Source organism: Dipodomys spectabilis, unplaced genomic scaffold, assembly GCF_019054845.1.
Source record: "Dipodomys spectabilis isolate Male_0828 unplaced genomic scaffold, ASM1905484v1 ptg000178l, whole genome shotgun sequence".
NCBI classification, from domain to species: domain Eukaryota; kingdom Metazoa; phylum Chordata; class Mammalia; order Rodentia; family Heteromyidae; genus Dipodomys; species Dipodomys spectabilis.
Window position 1 is genome coordinate 8,254,469 of NW_024870855.1, and position 15,591 is coordinate 8,270,059.

The following is a 15,591-nucleotide window of genomic DNA, read 5'->3' on the forward strand; positions in this document are numbered from 1 at the left end:
ACTGAGCTTGAACTCAGGGCCTGAGTGCTGTCCCTAAGAGCTTGTTCAAGGCTTACTCTCTCCTATTTGAGGCATAGCTCTGCTTCTGGCTTTTTGGTGGTTAATTGTATAAAAGAGTTCCACAGACTTTCTGCTCAGGCTACCGTCAAACCTCAATCCTCACATTTTAGCTTCCTCTGTTTTTAGGATTACAGGTGAGAGTCACCAGAGCCCAGCTCAAAGAATTGATGTCTTTATTCTGTCCAGTGTTAGCACAGTCAGGAGATGACATATATAAATATAAATATTTGATATTTCAAATAACCAGCTATGATGATCATATATTGTGGTATTGTGTTTTCCTTATATGTGTATTCCATAGCGCTGTTGTTGGATGTACATATTTACAAATTTTATAAATAATGGCAACTTTCTTTCTCCTATGAAACTCCTAAGCTCACTCATTTCTTGAGCTATTCCTCATAAACATTTGTTGGACTCTGGTTATAATAACAACCTCACAAAATTTATGTGTTTATATGTAAACCTTTGGTTAGGTTATATGTAAGAAAACTGATCTGTTATTCTTATAAATAATAGCTTGACATTTATAAAATACTTTCTTCAGTCATCATAGAAACATTAAATTATTATCCAATATCATATGATGTATAAATGTTGACCAGTTGAACCCAAACTCTGTGTTTATAAACATTTTGTTATTCTTCAATTCTTGTAATAAGGACTTGAGAGTTGAAGGTTCAACACAGTGGTAAAGCATTTACTTAGAATGCAAAGCCAAGAGTTCAATTACCAGCACACCACACACACACACACACACACACACACACACACACACACACACACACACACACACACACGCAGTGATTTGTCCAAAGCCATGTAGGAGACTATGTAAGCCCCTTAGCTGATAGGCAGCAATGATTACACTTCCAACTTTTACTCTGCTTCACAAATCACAGGCACGAACAAATCTCAAAAAATGTTTCCCTAATTGCTGCCTAATTTATTTGATTACACTGTCCTGCAAGACTGTGGCTTAAACCACTTTAATGTTTTCCCTGAGAGAATACCTTTTTATTTCTTGCATCTTTTGTCTTATACTCAAAATAAAAGAGCCTGTGACTATACTAATAAGCTACTTAGACTAGAAGCATAATATCCATTGCCCATCAATAAGTAAGTTTAATAAGAAGACACGTCATGTAAATCCACCAGTAACTACTCCTTCCTTTCAAATTTAAGGATTTGCCTTTTCCTTGTCAAAAGGATCTTGATCCTTTATAATCCCTTTGGCTGACAGAGTGAACTAGGACCATTACCCCAAGAGTCCTACCACAGTTCTTTTTTCCCTTAATTATCTTTTAGTAGTTGTACAAAGCGTTTCAATTCCACATGTCATTTTTGTGAGTACAATGCATCATACCCAATGTCATCCCCCCCATCATCCTTTCTCATCTCTCCCAAATCCTGTTTCTTTATTTTTTGTCCAGGATATCATCTCCTCTGGATGTACTGGTCTTCAATAACCTGCTTAGTTGGAAGTCTGAAGGAATTTAATTTACAACAACAGTAAAAATCTTCATCTCTTTCCCTCAATAGGGTGATCCCATTCTTATGACATCAACCTGTCCAACAGTCACCAATTGCCATGTAACATTTTTAGATACATCATTTTCCAGTCTTTTTTTAATTAAAATGTTTATTATACAGAAGGGTTACAGTTACGTAAGTCACCCAAAGAAAGCAGTCTTTTTGTTCCAGTCTTTCAAAACCCAGACCAGGAAGTGTTACGCACCACACACAGAGCAGCAGTGGTTCTTGAATTGTACAATCCTATAATGTACAATAGTACTATCAAGTCTATCTATTCTTCACCATTGCAAGAACACTCATGTTTCTTTCTTATTTATAATGCTATTGTGTGTGCGCGTGCAGGTGTGCGTGTGCATGTTTGAACTCAGGGCCTGGGCGCTGTCCCTGAGCTTCTTTGGGTTAAGACCAGAACAGAGAAAAATCTAACAGAAGTGTTGGTTGACACTGATGTGTTTCTTTTTCTTTGTAGTTTTCTGTCATAAATTGAGCATTGGCCAGACACAGTAGTTCATGCCTATAATACTACCTACTTGGGAGGACAAGATTGGGAAGATGGAAAATTAAGGTGAATCTAGGCAAAAGGTGTCGAATAATGTATTTCAACCAATAGCTGGAACTGGTGACATGCCTGACATCTCAAGTATGTGGGAGGTTGAGATTAAGAGGATCACAGTTCCAGGCCAGCCCAGGCAAATAAGTTTGTGAGACTTCATTTCTACAGAAGAACTGGACATTCTGGTTGTGTGCTTGTTATCTCAACTACGGTAGGAAGACTAAGATAGGAAGATCACAGTCTAAGCATGGGTTAAGGCAAAAGTGAGATCCTATCTCAAAAAATAACTAGTCTGAAAAAGTGTTAAAAGTGTTGATCACCAGGTTAGTGCATACCTAGCAAGTGCGAAGCCCTGCATTCTAATTCTAGTACTACAAAAAGTTGACTTCATGCTCTTCTACCCAACAGAGGTTATTAAGTATAAGTAAGTGGATTTGTTCATCGCTGGAGAATTAATTGATTACTTTTTCTAAAGGAAATGAGTGATTATGTTTTTGCTAAAGACTCAAGCCTTATTTAGAAGAGTGACACATTTCAAACTCCTTTGATTCAGGTATCAGACAGAACTAGATAAAGTGAAGAGTACTGGATTAGAATAAAAAATACCTAAGATGGAGACATCTCTTTCCCCATTAACCTGGATAAAGTTTTACTCAGCCTCTTCAGCATCTGCATTGTCATTTAAAATTTGAGAGTTATTTGAAAGAAAAATCTTTCCATTTTAAGAGTCCATATCATTATGTATTCTACAGAAGGAATCTTACAAAGCTTTAGAATTTAAATTCTTATTTTCAGGTGTTTTATTACACCAGAAATTAACTAACTTTGCTTGGTGAAATAGGAATATCACTATGACTGTCTAAAATTCTCATGAGGCTCAGAAGTTCTATCTTCCAATCAAACTTTAACAATGTAAATATGTATATATATATATATACATACATATATAAACACATACATATGTACAGAGATGCATATATATAAGTGAGAATTGTTACTTACTCTGTAAATGCAAGGTTAGCTGTATAAAACATATCTATGAAGCCAATTTTGCTTAAATTTCAGAATCAAGTATGAATCTATCATCTGTCTACTTACATACATACTACCTACCTATCTACTTACCAATAATACAATTCATGTAGTTGTATTATTTTTGCAGTGAAGATGTTAGATTCTGCATTTGGTTTGTTCACAGTAGAGGGTAAAGCTGATCCACTGTTATGTATTTCTGGGTCAATCATTTCTTTTTTCTTTTTTTTGGGGGGGGGGGTCAGGTTGTGGAGCCTGAACTCTGGGCCTGGGCGCTGTCCCTCAGCTCTTCAGCTCAAGGCTAGCGTTCTACCACTTGAGCAACAGCTTCCACTTCCCGCTTTTTTTTTTCTGTTTGCTTATGTGGTGCTTAGGAATCAAACCCCCGGCCTCAGGCATGCAAGGCAAGCGCTCTACCTGAGTCAATCATTTCTATTGAGGTACTTAAGAAGAATAAGATCTTTAGGGACTCAACAGTGTGATCTCAGGTTTCCTTTACAAAACAATTCATTGACTTCTTGGTCCCTCAGCTCACAAATCATCAGGAGAATGAGAGAGGGAAGCAAGGATATTTAGTACATCGTCAAGTGCAAAATAATTGTGAAGTAATACAATGCAATACAAATGTAGCTTTTTCATTTAAACTATCAACTTATTAAATATACTCTCAGCAATTATTTATTGTCAGTTGTGGGGTTTGAACTCTGGGTCTGGGCATTGTCCCTCAGCTCTTCAGCTCAAAGCAAGTGCTTTACCACTTGAGCCACAGCACCACTCTGGCTTTCTGGTGGTTAATTGGAGGCTTTGAACCATGATCCTCAGATCTCAGCCTCCTGAGTAGGAAGGATTACAGACGTGAGTCACTGTCCCTCAGCTCTTCAGCTCAAGGCTAGCACTCTACCATTTGAGCTACAGCACCACTTTCCAGCTTTTTCTGTTTATGTGGTGCTGAGGAATTGAACTCAGGGCCTCATTCATGCAAGGCAAGCAACTCTACCACTGAGCCACCTTCCCAGCCCTCTCAGCAAATACTTCAGGTATCTGGTACACAGCACGTAGTATTTAAAAATTGGGAACCTTCATGACTACAAATAGTCACAACCATGACAAAAACAAAAGAGAAAAAGGACACAAGGGGAAAAAAAAAGAAAAGAAATATTGAGGGACAATGAAAATTGAGAGACAACTGCAAATGATTCTCTCCCTGACAAATGATTTCAGTCTGAGACCTGGATAAGAAGGAAATGCCATTTGCAGGGAAATGGATGGAGCTAGAAGGAATCGTGATGAACGATGTAAGCCAAGAGCGAAGAGACAAACAGTACATGGTCTCCCTGATAAGTGGATGCTAAATCCAAAATGTTAGGTGATACGACAAAACTAACAGGACTTAAGAAACAAAGAACTCCCGCTCATCTGGTCGAACCACTACTAAATATCCCCATGCTGCTGATCACATGTATGGTGTATAACATGTGAACACTGTTATATGTTATAGACTGTGATAGACAATTTGCTCCAGGAAAGTTAGAATGAACTTGTGACTTTAAATGAGCATCATTATTCCACAATACTGTGAAATACCGGAAATTATGTAATCACTTAATCACAATCAAAAAAAAAAAAAAAGAACCTTGGGGAAGGTAGGGAGGGAAGGGATGGTAGGGGGAAAACAATGGAGGGAGTAACAAAAAAAAAAATAGTATCAAGAGGGCTAGGAATGTGGCTTAGTTGTAGAGTGTTTGCCTTGCATGTGTGAAGCCCTGGGTTTGATTCCCCATTACCACATAAAAAGCTGGAAGTGGGGGCTGGGAAGGTGGCTCAGTGGTAGAGCGCTTGCCTTGCATGCTCAAGGCCCTGGGTTTGATTCCTCAGCACCACATAAGCAAAAAGAAAAAAGCCAGAAGTGGAGTTGTGGCTCAAGTGGTAGAGCGCTAGCCTTGAGCTGAAGAGCTGAGGGACAGCACCCAGGCCGAGTTCAGGCCCCACGACCGGACCAAAAAAAAAAAAAAGCTGGAAGTGGTGCCCTGGCTCAAATGGTAGAGTGCTAGCCTTGAGCAAAGCAGCTCAGGGGCAGTGCCCAGACACTGAGTTAAAGCCCCAGGACTGGCAAGAAAGAAAATTCCAAAAACAAAACAAAACAAAAAATACGATCAGTAAAGGAAGTAGATATATGTTAATTTCCTGACACCACAGCCAAAAATGATCACAAGGAAAGAAAAACTATAGAATCAGTATTGCTTCTCACTAAAAGGGGCAGATACCAATTTTCTCAAACCAGTAGCTGAGACAAAAATTCCTGAGACAAAAGACAGACTTACAAGGGGAAAAGCTAGCAAAATATTACCATGCATTGTAGGAAAGTCACTCAAAGCATTGCTTACAAGGATGCCTTAAAGGTTCAACCAAAAGCAATACATTTTAGAGAAGTAACAAGACAAAGAAAAAATAGTCCCAAACTTTGGAGGTGGGAAAACTGGAAAATTAAGTGTGAAATCTTCTTGAGGATACTTCGGGTGCCTCCATTCTCTGATCTCCTAAACAAGCATTACGAAGCAGAATTTACACATAGTCTTTAGGTAGGAAAAGGAAGGAGGAAGGTAGAAAGGCCTATATCTTTGTCAGTCTTTTTTTTGTCAGTCATGGGGCCTGAACTCTGGGCCTGGCTGCTGTTCCTCAGCTCTTCAGCTGTAGACTAGTGCTCTACCACTTGAGCCTCAGACCCACTTCCGGCCTTTTTCTGCTTATGTGGTGCTGAGGAATTGAACCCAGGGCCTCATGCATGCAAGGCAAGCACTCTACCACTGAGCCACCTTCTCAGTCCCGCTTTGTCAGTCTTTGTGTTACTTTTAGGCAGGCAGAGAGAAGGCAAAGTCTCCCTTGCAACTTGACTGTCTTCAACTGGACAATTCTTTGTATTTTTAAGAGAAATATTTTTTATTTTTTGCATGACTATAAATGCAAAATCCCTCAAAATAATAGCAAACCTAAACTAACAATAAATTAAGAGGATTATATACAAAAAAAAAAAAGGAAATGCCAACCAGATCAGCTAGCAAATCCCCTTTTTCTCTAAGGAAATAGAAACACAAAGGCCCAAGATACAAACAATATCACACTGGAAAAGCAGAATTAGTCTAATGTGTATTAGACTAATTAGATGTGTTCTGAGCAAAGGCAAATGTGAAGTGAGGTAAATTCAGTGGAGTAAGATTTTCAGTGCCCAGAAAAGCCACGGAATGTTCTAGAATTTGGGAGTAGGACCATCTAAGGATGTCATCCATATGAAGTAGTGCAGCTGCTCTGTCCTGAAAAGATTCAGAGTGATTTCCTGGGGGCCAACAGCTTTATACAGGTTAATATAAAGTCCATGACACCTCCATGTGATTTCCTGAAGACTTATTTGGGGGAAGTTGTACTTCAAAGGAGAAATCATTACCCCCATTAGCAGTGAGCCAGTTTCCTTCACAAAAGTACCATAAGAAGCTTCAAATTTTCTGCCCATCAAACTTCTCAGACAATATTTCCATTTATGAGGCATAAACTTCTAACTTCCCCTTTCTTTAGCAGCTGGTGTCACTAAGAGGTGGTTGGGAATTCTAAGATCTACTCGTTTCAAAAGGACCCTCAGTTCCTCAACAGTCATGATGTCTCGCTCCATCTCTGCCTGCCTCTGCCCAGGGCTGACTTCAGGAGACACAACAGCAGAAGCCAGCATGTATATGTGAAAGTTAGCTCACAAAGCAAGTCTGCTCAGCTAAGGTGTGCACTATAAGCAATGCAGAGGTCAGTGGCTGGAGACACTGAAAGAAAGGTGACTAGATACAGTTCTGGTATTTTTTTTGTCAATCGTGGGGCTTGAACTCAGGGCTTGGGCGCTATCTCTTAGCTCTTCAGCTCAAGGCTAACGCTCTATTGCTTGGGGGGTAGTGGGGAGGCTGGGAAGGGTTGTGAAGGGTAAACAAAGGAGGAGGCTGCAATGCTTGATAAGAAATGTACGCATTATCCTGACCATGTAATTGTAACCCCTCTGTACAGTATGTTCACAAAAAAAATTAAATTAAATTTAAAAAAAAAAAAAGGTGACTAGATGGAGCTGGACTCAAGCTTCCCAGTGGAAGAGGAAACATCCTGAGTGGGGATGATGTTCAGGACATTTTTCAGAAAAGGTAGAGTGACTAGTTCTTTTCTTAAAATTCCTTTCGAAAACATAGGAAGAGCATCTATCTTTTCTTTGTCCAATCCCAACACACATGTAAACATTTGTTCTAAAACAACAACAACAAAAATAAAAACACTAGGAGATACCAAGAAAAAAAGAAAGTCCACACAGTCAAAATCTCTGGGTTCTCCTCAATTTGTATAGCTCTAATTTTTGTGGATGCATGATTTACTAACTTTCTGTTACTTATTCAATATAACATGAATGTATTCCAGGGCTTTTATGTATGTTCAAATGCAGAAAAAGTCCTGTGCTGTTGAACTAGGTGATTCTCTATAGTATATAATATCCATTACAATAGTATCAAGCTAGAATGTATGTGTGTGCATATGCTTGCATTGTGCATTATGTCTACAATGTTACATCTATAACGTGTTTTTTCTTTTTAAGGGGGAACAGTTCTGGGGCTTGAACTCAGGGCCTGCATGTTGTTCAGAGTGTTTTTCTTTTTCTTTTTTCCTCAACAGGCTAGCACTCTACTATCTGAGCCATAGCTACACTGCCAACTTTGTGATGGTTAGTTGGAGATAAGAGTCTCATGGACTTTTCCTATCCATATCTCAGCCTCCTGAGTAGCTAAAATTACAAAGGTGAGTCACCAGCACCTGGCATGTTTTATTTTTTAATCAAATAAAATTATGACTTGTATAGGCCCAACATTTCTTTTTTCTTCCCTAATTTTATTTGAGTATAAAGATTCTGTACAGAAGGGTAATGGTTACATGAGTAAGGTAATGAGTACATTTCTTGTCAAGCATAATTACCCCCTCCTTTGTTTTTCTCCTACTATCCCTTCCCTCCCCAACCTGCCTCCCTCCTCCACACAACATTTCTTAATACTACAAAACATTAATGTTGAATTAAACAGTTTAGTTAATATTTTTTTAACTGAATTGGTAATTCTCAATATTAAATTGGCTTTTAGAAGTGGTACTTGCAGTTAAATAAATAAGCAAGTCCTAAGCATTTCTTTGAAACCGGATCTGACAAAAAAAAAATGCTGCAGTTATTTTTGTCACTATATTTTTGTTTGTTTGTTTTGAGTCAGAATATTACTTTGCAGCACAGATTGGACCAGAACTTTCGATAGCCTCCTGATTCGGTCTCCTGAATACTCGGATTATGGTCTCTACCAGGGGATTGAGCTCACTTGATTGACCCTCTTCCATTTGAACTATGACACCAGCTTGGATTTTTGCTTTTCTGCTAGGGCTGGTTTTGAAATACATTTCTAACAATATTAGCCTTCTGGCTAGCTAGGATTATAGACATGAGCCACCAGCTCCTCCTGGCTTGTCCCTCTTCTTCATTGCTCCATCCCCATGGTCAAATGTTTTGTTATTGCTACTTCATTTCAAGATCTGATTTGATAATAGTCACACCCCTGAAAGTTTTACTGTGAGATCCGATACCTTTCATCAGAGCTTCATTGCCTTGGTGGACTGGATGGGAATTATTTTTTCCCCTTATGATATCTATTTTTGTTACTTGTGAGAGACAGAGACAATGCAAACTGATATTCTGAGGATAAAGACTTACCATGGAGTCAGGTCATCAAATCTTCTTTCTCTTCCTCACTGGAGTTTTCTTCAATGTCTAAAGCAATGACTTTATTCAACACCTGCATCTTTAACAACCAGTGCAGTATAATTACCTTTCTTGAATATTCTATAGAATTGTCAAACAGCAATTTTCTTTCAGAAGACATGCTTTTAAATAATGCCATTTATATACAGAGTTTAACATCTCTTATGATAAAAACCTAATTACAAAAAAAATCTGAAATTTACTGCATGTTGATAATTTGATCTTTATAGAATTGCTAATCGGGGCACCTTTAACATATATTGGGAAGCAGAAAAATATATTTAGTGAATAAAATTAAATATTTTGGAGTGTCTTGAATACATGTCAGCTTTTACTAATATTGATATATTAACACTGTTGGGTATTGCAGAACACTTCTCTTGAGTTCAATCTATTTGTAGAGAGAGAGGTAACATGATTTATCAAGATCATCTGTTGTCATCATTTTTTCTTTGTTAATGAAAAGTATTAATATTTTTAAAGCACTGCCATTGTATTTTATGCACAAAAAATAGATGACATATTCAAGCAAGCTAACACAATTTTTTTCAATGGACATAATAGATACTAATGCCAGAACTAAGTAAAATTAGAATTTAGGTAATGTACTGCCATTTGATAAAGTGGCTCATGTCCAGACTGTATAAACACTTATCATCTTTGTCATCCTGATTGTATAATTTTTAAAGTGTAAATGGGGTTGCCAATGACTAGAAAAAAAGCATTGGTATTTCAATACTCTAATACAGGCGAATGTGAAGGCAGAAAATTTAACCAATCACCAATATTATTCCATTCTGGGATATGCTCTAAATTAATGTTATGAAATGTTATGAGCACACCTATAAAGCTATAGCTTGCAAAAGTTTAAAGAGCATCTTTTATAATCTTCAAATTGTCACTGTTGCCCCCGCAGTAGACTCAGGATGTCAAGTCAGCTATGTTTTCCTTCTGTGCTTCTGTTTAGAATTTCTGCTCCCTGTGCCAATTTGAGTGTAAGGATTCTGTAAATCTTTTGTATCTTTTCCTAAGCATATTCTCTACAGAAAGCTATTCAGCCTGAAGTCTAATGCACAACCTTTCAGGCACTTCCTCAAAAGCACACTACCATTTAAACACACACACACAAATTTTAAAAAGAATTTTAATAGAGTCTTGTGTGGTATTGCTTAGAATTTCCATCAACTGTCTAGGTAACTAGCATTTGTTCCTACTGTTTTAGTCTATAGAAATATCTGTCACACAAAATAATTCTTTTACTGTTTATATCTTACTCATGTGCATATGATTTTTGTACCTAATACCTTAACTATGCTAGCAAAGAAGAATCACAAAGTCTGGAATGCCAGAAGCATCTACGTGTGCTGTCGTACTGTTTAAGTCTTGATATTTCCTATGCGAAACTAACATTTGAGAAATAAAATGATATACAGAATATTCCACTTATTCATGAACAATTCTCAATAGACACATTCTGTTATGTAAAGAATGTTGCAATCCCTAGAAGTCCAGATGTATGATGGCAGGTATGTGGGTACATGAAAATGCCTGAGAGCAAAGTAACATTTTCATTCAACTTTTAGCTGGACTAGATGTTACTAAAACACAAAACAGACCTCTCTCTCTCTCTCTCTCTCTCTCTCTCTCTCTCTCTCTCTCTCTCTCTCTCTCTCTCATGTTTTACATTTTATAGGGTTTTCTTCTGTACTATCTTAACTGGATTAAAGGATGAGGACAAGTTTTCTCCATTACAAAATTCTCATTTAATCCTTATCCACACTTAATTTATCAAATTAAATCGGACAGGATCGGTACTGTGGCCTTTCAGGCTGGACATCGGGTGTAAAATCAGCAGACAAGGGTTTATAAAGGGTGCCCACCGTGACTTGTCAGCCTCAGCTGCCCTCACCTCCATCCAGGCGGGGTCAGGATGCTTCTTGGTGTTACACTGTGGGCTCTGCGGGGAAACAGAGCAGCTACACAGCCTCCAGCAGAGTTACTTATTACACCCTCGGCCCCCTTCACCTGTCCCAGCCATTCAAAATAACATCACACCATAAAATATTCATGAAGCGCGCAATCCTGCAGCCAGGGCTCGCTACTGCAGGTGGCTGTTACATCAGTAATTGCCCAATGCTTCCCTCCACAGCGTAAAATTGTTTTCATTATGTGTCATGAACACAGAGCCAAGCAAAGCCCACTTGAGTGCTTTCCCAAGGGCTGGAGGGAGGTGGTACTTAACTTAAACAGGTGCTTTTTGGCTTAGATATTTAAAGGGGGTGGAGGGGGGGGGAAGGAGGGAGAAAGTGAGGGAAAGCTCATCATTAACTCCCCTTCTAAGTGCAAACAACAACAACAACAAAAAAGCAGAAGATCATGCAAAACTTCTGGAAAGATTATCCGAAATGTCTCAGTTACTAGGAAGAGCTTTAGGGGCTTTAGTGGATCTTACGATACTTCGAGCTTCAGAGAAGAGAATAACTTTCCACCTGACCGAAGTTCCCATGGAGTGCGGAGCTGGGGGCTAAGCAGGTTTCAGCATTGTGAGACAATAATGCCCGGCCAGGTCCCTGCATTTTGATTCAAGGGTGTCTTTTTCTTTCCCCCCTGTGGAGGACTAATCACAGCTCTACTTTGTTTAATTGCAGCAAAGACAGAAATGTGTTTAAGAAGTCATTCTGGACCCCTTTAAATGAATGCAGGGTTCTTCAAGGACAACAAACAGGATGCAGAATAAATAAGATTTAATTTTCACATCAAAATAGGTCAAGTTAAAGATTTTTAGTGACTGATCTGGGAGAGCTGCTTGAAGTTGGAAGGAGAAAAGACAGAGAGAGCGCGCAACAAGTGGTTTTAAGGTATTGGGTTTTTTGTTTGTTTGTTTATATGTATATGCTACAGACTAGTTTCCCCTGGAAAGAATATTCTTTAACAAGACCAAAATCTTTACAGAATTGGGAACAGGTGGTTCTTCCTAGCATTTAGACTCTGGATTTAGAAAAGGGGAGGTGGGAGGGAAGGAAGGAGTGAAGAAAGGAAGAGAGAAAAGAAAAGAAAAAAGTCCTCATTGTAAACTATGTGAACCCTTTAATGGACAGATCTTACCACCACCACCACCACCACCACCACCACCACCACCCCGGCAGCCGCCTACCCCCAGTTTTAAACTCAAGCCTGGATAATGTCGGGTGTAATATGTGCCTGGAGATAGCCTCAGGGTCATGAACTCCAGGGGGTTGGGAGAAAAAGCATTTTTCCACCACGTGCTTTCTTTCTGACAAAACTAACTGAAAGACCCCCGACAGGGTGGGGTGCCTTTCAATCTAGAGAGACCCTCTCCCAAGGAACAACGAGACCACTTGTACGGATGCAATCAGCAAGAGGTTTATTCAGGCATGCCCAGGCTCCCAGGTGCACACGACCTCGAGATCCACAAGGTTCGGGTCGGTGGCTGGGAACCTGTTTGGACACACGGGTACCCGGGGCCACAAAGTCTATCGGGAGACTTGCGCGCCGGGGCACATGAGAGCACCCTCTTTTATGGGCAGCTGGAAGCAGGGTTACAGAAGCGAGATGCATGGTTACAGGGTGTTGATTGGCTAATTTTGAGTCATGTTTAGGGTAGGGATTGGTGAGTCAGGCGAGCGGGTCAGGCGGTGGGACTTTCCACATGCAGTTCAGTTAGCTGACGTGTCTGTACTTGCCCTTCAATTGTTAACTCAGAGACTCTTTGTTCCTGCCTCTCCCTCTAAGTGTTTTTCCATACACATAGTTTTGGGGTGGGTTGGTCAGCAGTTTTTCTGGGGTACCTAGTGGCCAAGCATAAACTGGGGTCTTTCACTAACCTTACAGACCAAATAAAAGGGAAACACTCACTGTCATTCATTTTAAGTCTCTTTATTTCTTTCCAAGCTTCTACTTAAAGCAAAGCAAACTTATATTTTCCTCTTGTAATAAAAACAAGTGTACACTGGATGTTATGGCAGAATCACCCAAGTATGCGGCTAACTTCAACATCCATATCTGACTTGAAAATGTGTAATATAAAATCTCATTTTCAAACCACGGCCTGAACAGTTCTATTGTTTTTCATCCCAAAAGGAGTTTTCATCAGCTCATCTTGAGAGAAATCATTTGATTTTTTTTAAAAAAAAATTATGGTGTAATTTTCGTCTTACAACATAGTATGCATTGATAGCAAATCAGCCATAGGTAACTGTCAGGCTCATAAACTGAAGGACAAGAGGAGCGACGCTACCCAGGAGCATCTGCTTCTGGGGGGGGGGGTTCCTCTGGTTAAATGGGGGATGTGAGGTTATTTAGAATCTCACAAAAACAATAGAGATGAGCATGTGTGTGTGCATGTGTGTACATTCAACGTATACATATGTATTGCAAAGGATGGATTTCCTTTGCATTTGGTAACTATAGACTTTTCCTCCCCTTGAATACAGAAAATGACTGTTTCGAAATGAAAACCACGATGTATTTGAATGTTGTATTATGCGTAGTTCCTTTTGGAGTGAAAGGGGGCTTTAAAAAGTTAGGTATATCATTGCCAAAAAGGAGCTAAATAGTATTGTCAGCATTTTGAGAAGGAATAGGTCCTTTTTCGCCTTTCCTTCTCAAAAATCCTTTCTGGACGGCTGTTAGTGACTTCGAGGACTTTTCATATGGATATGTATGTTAATGGCAGGCAATGAACTGGAGATGGAGAGCCCCAAACAGGCCCAGCTCTTCAGTGCACATCAAAAGCCTTGACAAAAGGAGCCATAAAAGAGGCAGCGATGGCAGAGCCTTCACTTTTGTACCCTGAATTAGTTCTGCAAGCAATGAAACTGATCTTTTCTCCTTGCCAGAAAAGTCTGCTGATTTTTCTGAGTGCTCATTAGCACAAGAGGCATTTGTGAAGATAATTGACTGACGCCGATACCGCGGCCTGTCACCACAGTGCCAGCTAGCCGGGTACGTGCATTTTTAATAGTTGTATTTTTGTTCTTTCTTACTAGTCTTCCAAAGGTTTATGCTCTTCTCTGAAGCCAAGGCTTAGAAATCTTCCCTTTGAAAATTGACAGTCAAATCTTCCCTTAAAAAAGGTCTTGTATCTCTGCACTGGTACCTGGTGGATACAGGGATGCATGATTTTAAAGAGCTCCTCTGTTTGAATTCATGCAACTGGATGGAAATGAGCAGATATACACCCAAACTATCTGATGTTAGAGGACACTATGGTAGCAATAGATAGATAGATAGATAGATAGATAGATAGATAGATAGATAGATAGATAGATAGATAGATAGATAGATAGATAGATATCCATACCGATATCATCGAGGTTTCTTCAATACAAATACAACTACTTTTCTGGAGGGATAATAAGTGAAACAATATTTCATCTACATTCTAAGCAACTGTAATGATTTCATAAACTTTCAAACATTTTATAGTTTCCATTGTTTTTGCACAAAATTAGGAAGTTTCCAACAAAGTTATGGGATGGGGAGGATGGAGATTTTTTTTGGAACTCCTACCCTAGTAATGCTTTGTCTTTTGTAAGACAGAAACACCTAGAACAGGACTCATAGTTATCAGGGGACAATAGACTTTATATGCAATGTCAAGGAATTCTACACCAAGAACATTGTAAACATTTCTTCTCATACAAGTTTGTACTGCAAATCCAGACTATATCAAGGAAATCGTAGCACTTGGTTTACATATGCCTTCTCTCTATTCTAAAGGAATTTCTAAAACATTTACTTTGTTTTATTATACATTTATCAGGTCATTGTGAAGAAGAGCACACCTGAAAATTTATGTCATTGCAGAAAAATAGGGGTGTATCTATAAGTATCTTGCCCCAAATGAATGGTATATTCTAGTAGTGTGATACCTCTTTTGTAATCTGTGAGTTTATGAAGCTATTTAAGGACCCTGAATATTAAGTATCTGAGAGTATGATTTTTCTGATGTACTCAACCCAGAGTATTTTCTGAAAGAGAAATAAATTTTCTCTAATTAAGATGGGCAGACTCAGTTGAATGAGTGAGTCACTTACATCTGCGTTGTCACTTTGTTTTCATTCTGGTGCTAGGGTTTAAAGTCAGTGTCTGGACATGCTGTTCCTTAGTGGGGTTTTTTATTGTTCAAGGCTAGCACTGTACCCCTTGAGCCACAAAACCAATTTTTTTTTTTTTTGCTTATTAACTGGAAATAAGAGTTTCACAGACATTCCTGCTCAGGATGACTTTGAACTGTGATCCTGAGAGCTCAGCCTCCTGAATAGCTAGAATTTACAGGTGTGAGTCACTGCACCCAACTGTAGTGTCACTTCTTTTTTGTTGTTGTTGTTGTTTTTTGGGTCCTGTCATCGGGCCTGAACTCTGGGCCTGGGCGCTGTCCCTCAGCTCTTCAGCTCAAGGCTAGCGCTCTACCACTTGAGCCACAGCGCCACTCCCGGCCTTTTTCTTTTTGCTTATGTGGTGCTGAGGAATCGAACCCAGGGCCTCATGCATGCAAGGCAAGCGCTGTACCACTGAGCCACCTTCCCGGCCCCTGTATTGTCACTTCTTGAGAGAGAAAATGAGTTATCTGCTTATG